The sequence below is a fragment of the Augochlora pura genome, unplaced genomic scaffold (genome assembly GCF_028453695.1).
Source record: "Augochlora pura isolate Apur16 unplaced genomic scaffold, APUR_v2.2.1 APUR_unplaced_354, whole genome shotgun sequence".
In the NCBI taxonomy this organism is placed as follows: Eukaryota; Metazoa; Arthropoda; class Insecta; order Hymenoptera; family Halictidae; genus Augochlora; species Augochlora pura.
This window is the reverse complement of record NW_027583807.1, coordinates 1-5048: the sequence shown is the minus strand read 5'-3', so window position 1 is coordinate 5048 and position 5048 is coordinate 1. Positions and strand designations below refer to the sequence as shown.

The window sequence follows — 5048 nt, the reverse complement described above, 5'->3', positions numbered from 1 at the left end:
TGTGGAATGTTGGATTCCGCACTATTTTCCCCAACAGCCACCTTGAATATTCTACCCGTTTAGGGCCGTCATCTTCATGCATGGCTTGCACACAAGCTAATTTATACGGGTGCATCTCCTCAGCCCGGACAATTCGATACACCGTCGAATAGCTCGCACTGTAAATTAATTTATATCCAGCAAAATTAGCAATCGAAAAATGTTTGTTATAAATGAAATTCACAATTAACTGAAACTTACTTCAATTCGCGGCCCACCTGTCGCACGCTTTGAGTGCCATCAAGTTCCATAGCCTCCACTACGGTGTCCTCTAGCTGCACGCTACGCGCGGAACGCGACCGCCCGGCTGCGCTATCAGTATGCAAATCCATTGCTAATTTTCTAATGTAAAACGTGTGGTGGGCGTTTTCATTCTCGGGCATTCTTCTTGCAATTGCCTTACTGCAGCACACGCGTCTCCCCGGCACTGCGCAAGCAACCACACTATTTTCGATTGTTCTTGCGGCGCGTACATTTTAAAGAACCGAAGAAATTATACGGGCGAAATCTCGAACGAAACTGTTGACTCGTAGAAGGAACTGCGGCATACTGAACGATGGCCAACAATGCTTCGGTTTCTTAGAAGCGAACTTCTTCTTAATTTCGAACGAAATTAACGCGTTTTATTCGATATTTAAACAAGAAGTATGTAAAGTCGCCTGATGCGAGCAAGCGGCCGCAACGCGGCCCTCGAGATCGATGTGCGCCCCGCCGATGGATTGCGGGGGCAGGCAGATCGATCTCCTCGTCTTCCTCCTTGGAGGGCCGCTACTTTCCGCGATCACGGGCTCCGGTGGTAATGATGTTGTCCGGGTCCGTGGCCGCAGTGTCCATCTCTCGTGCCGCTCGCCTCTGCTCGCGCCAGTCGACAGCTCCGCGCCCGAGGTGATGGCCGCGTAGGATGGTGACGTGGCCGTCCGGATCGTCTAGGTGAAGGCGCGTCCTGTGGTGCAAGGGATCGCGCCTCGATGTTGTTGCGTTGTGGCTTGGCGGGAGGGAGCGCTGATGGAGTTTGCTCTCCTCCTTGGCATCCCCGCTGCACCTTGAGTCGATCCGCCTCTGCCTACTCCTGAGGCCCCTGGAGATGGTAGGCGGGGTCCTCTGATTCGTAGGGCTGCCCTGAGTCCTCCGGCCGCTCGATCCCGCAGGAGGAGTGTCGGAGGTGGCTCGGCGTTCCGATGATGGAGGTGTAGGTGTTGGTATCCTCCTGGCGCATGTCCTTGCTGGGCAGGGCTCGGGCACGGGACCGGTCCTCGGTGTATTTGCCAGGGTTGTCCCGGGCCTCCGTCGTGTCAGGTCCCTCGATGTTGCCGTCTTCGTGGTCAGGGTTGTCGTGCTGGTGGAGGGGGTGATCGATGGTGGAATTTTCGCCCTCTCTTCTTGTCGACGTCCCCATCGTCGTCCGGGCTGCCACGGCTCCCCGCACCGTCGGCTTTGCGGCCGCCGGTGCTATCGTGCTGGTTGCCGTGGTGGCGGGGCTGAAACAGATCTTAAGTGCCCCGCTCGTCGTGGTCGCCGCCGTCGCTCGCCGATCCCTCGGCACCGAGGCAAAAGTCGCCGCCGGCTGGGATTGACGTGTCCCTGTTGCCCCGATTGTCCGTCCCGGTTGTGTCCTCATGGCGTAGTCCGTTCGGGTCGTCGTCAACCTCGTCCTTCGTAGTATCGTGGGTGTAGTCGTCGGTCGCGTCGGTGCCGTGGTGACGTTGTACCTCGGCACCCCGTCAGTCCTCGTCACGCTTAGTAGTGTGTAGGTCGCTGTCGCTGTCGTCTGTTGCGTGGCCGTCGTCCTCGTCGTCGTGGCTGTCATGGTCGGTATCGTCTGTCTCGTCAGTCGCGACGCCGCCGTCGCTCCCGAGGCCATCGCTTCTCGCCCCGAAGCCGTCGTCAAGGTTACCGTCGTTGTTGTGGCTGCCCAGGCCGCACTCCGAGCTCCCGAACTCGGGCCTACAGCTGGGCCGGTGCCCGCTATGTAACGCCGGTCGGCGCGGTGCAGCTTGATCTGACGCAGGGGAAAGTTTCCCGTGCCGACCTCGCCGCAGTTGCCGCACCGGTGTACCACCAAATACCTGGGATGGCACTTTTTCGCATGTTTCAGGAGGTCGGTGTGCCTCCTGTACACCCCTCATTAAGCTGATAAGAACAGATACTTAATTTATTTATACAACTCATGTTCCCCTGGGCTTACAATGAGTATCCGGGGGTACTACAATTCTACTGCTTATCTGTTCGCAGGCCCTTATGTTTAATGTACAAATAAGAGTGATATTTACAGAGGGGATATTCAAAATATGGCTGATATATATTAGATAAGGAACATAGTTTCATATTGGTGGTGTGTATACATTATACGTATACACACCGTAAAAATAGATATAAATATGCGAGGGGGCGGCGGTAAATAAATATATATATAAAAATAAGTGCATAATACATAATGAATCATAAATAAATAATTAGTTAATTAATGAGTGGCGGTAAGGAAATCGTGTTGCCTCGACCGGTAAGAAACTCCGCCGTCCATTTGTCAGCGAAGGGAATAAATTCCGACAGGATAGGTTGATCCTTCGGCGAGGTTTAGGTGACTACTCTGCGCGTAGAGCATCGCGGCAGAGACGCCGCCATCGATGTGGCACGAAGCCCGATTCCTGGAGGTGATCTCGAAAACCTTCCCCTGGTCGGGCTTACGGAGCAACCGCTCGACGTAAAACCCGACTACCGCCGCCCGCAGCCGCTTCAACACTTGCGCGCGCGCCCCGGCAGGCACGATCACTTCGCGTCCGCGAGACCCTCGGAGTCGCACCGCGATCTCACCCCGCGCAGAACTCCATTCCCACCGAATACCGAGCCTGTCCCGGTTCCTCCTCGCCGCATTTCGCGCCCTCGTCCAAAGCGTCGAGGTAGCCCTGCTTCTGCGGGCAAAGACCCCTTCCAGCGAGCCGGAGAGGTATTCCGCGAGATCTTCATTACTAGGTTCTCTCCCGATTCTCCTGGCTACGGTCTGCCTCAGAGATCGCCATGCCAACTCCATGACCAACGGATCAGGCGACGTCAGAAGACGAAACGCATGTCCGATAGTCAGGGCGTCGAGCATGTCGGCAAGCGGAACGAGTCCACATCCCCCCATTCGTGGTGGGATGTATACAGGTTCCGCGCTGGCTCTCTGAGGAAGGTCGAGCCAGGACTTCGCGAGTCGGCGGACCAGGAGGTCCGCCTCCCTGAGCTGGGCTTTCTCGATACGCGTTCCCCTCAAACAGAAGTCAAGTCGGGGCAGTATAAATGTAGCCACCGCCTCTGCCTTCTGCCAAGGAGCGAGCAGGGAGCTGTCAACGGCTCGAAGGTCGTGGACAAGACCCTCGATGGTACTCACCGGGGTCTGTCGGACCTGAAATCCCGTTGGGACTCCGAGGTGCTCATAGGCCTCGCCGGCTTCAAGAGACTTTATTTCGTGACTCTGGAGCACGAAGCGAGTAGGTAGGGCCCGTCGAGTGCTTCTGCAATCCTGGTGCAGGGACGCGCACTTCGCCGGGTTGAACCGAAGTCCAATGCCTCTCGCCGCATCCTCCACCGCTCTCAATAGCGTCCTCATTCCCTCGGGAGAGTCTGCCACCAACGCCAGATCGTCAGCGTAAGCTAGGACCGTATGACGCTGTCCGTGCAGCGTGTAACCCGCCGAAGTCCCGACCCGGGACTCCGCCGTGGCAGACTCCCTGGTGCCGTCTTTGGACTCCCTGTTCCGAATTTGAAACAAAGGAATTTCAAACGGTTGCCAACCGAAACCACAGCGGTGACCGATAGGACCGGTGGATCGGACGAATAATAAATTCGACCGTCACCGGGCACGTTTTTTGCGCTCGTTGATATCAACGAACGCTCGAATACGTGCGAGGAAGGGAGCCGTTGAACGGGCCGAATTCGAACCGTGCTACGGTTTTCTAATTTAATAGAATAACCGGCAGGCCGAAGACGGTGTCCAACGGAAGGTTGGGAAGATATGAAAATCCGGAAATTTCAAACGCGCGGGCCTCGAAGAGCCGCGCACGTTCAATTTTCCCGGAGGGAAAAGAAAAGGAGATAAAGAAAACGGCTACTCACCGCGCCTCCACCACGATAGTCCAGCGAGTCCGGCGGAGTCCTGGAGGTCCCTCGATGACGACTTCTTGACCGCGCACTGAATTTTCTCTAAGGATCGGGTAACCAGAACCCGATTTTCGGTATCGAAGGGCGGGTCGACCTGGGATTTGCCTCAGATGGAAATTAATTATCTAAATGAGATAATTGGGCCAATCCCAGCGGCACTGCAAGGCCGGGCCGACCCGCGACAGAGGGGGAGCGAGCCCCGACCACTCCGTCCGGTTCCAAAAATCAGGTTAATATTCTGACTACCCGATGGGCAGTGTATCAGATATTAAGCTGATAAGAACAGATACTTTATTTCTACAACTCATGTTCAGGACTCCACTGACACCCGGGAATCGGACAGTTTTCATGAAACCGTCTACGATGTTCAACTGCGATGTCGTTGCGTGAAAGTGCAACGACGGTTGATCGCAAGTTTGAAAACAGAACTTTCTCCGTCTGAGGGATGAACTTTCCATTAGTGTCTTTTGATCTTTTGCGGCTCGTGGGTAGTATATGCTGTCATATACTTTTATTGGACCGACAGCGTTTATAGGTCTCGTAATGGGATCGGGCATTATAGCTCGCGATCTACATACACGCATGAAATCCGAATTGTTGTTAAAGTGGTGATAATAGTCAGCAGTATCAGTTAGAACTGAAACTGACTCTTGGCAATTTTGAAGTTTAGCTTCAAACAAAGCAATCGACACGCGGTAGAATTGGTAAATTGATCCACGTTGAGGTACATTGTGTAAGTCAAGTAAAGCGGTGAAAACATTAACTGTACCAAAACCCATAGACCGAGTTGTAATACAAAGAGTAATAGCTTTGAGTGTGGCAACAGATTCTAGTCTATCGGCTGCGGATTGAGCAGAGCTCACTCCTGGAAA

At 54.3% G+C, this 5048-nt stretch overlaps 1 non-coding gene across 1 annotated transcript; it reads right to left on the bottom strand.

Moving 5' to 3' along the window:
• Positions 1-4309: 4309 nt before the first annotated feature.
• Positions 4310-4494, bottom strand: LOC144477766 (U2 spliceosomal RNA). The gene has a single exon (XR_013495267.1). It is a non-coding gene; the product is annotated as a U2 spliceosomal RNA (small nuclear RNA).
• Between the last annotated feature and the right edge of the window lie 554 nt (positions 4495-5048).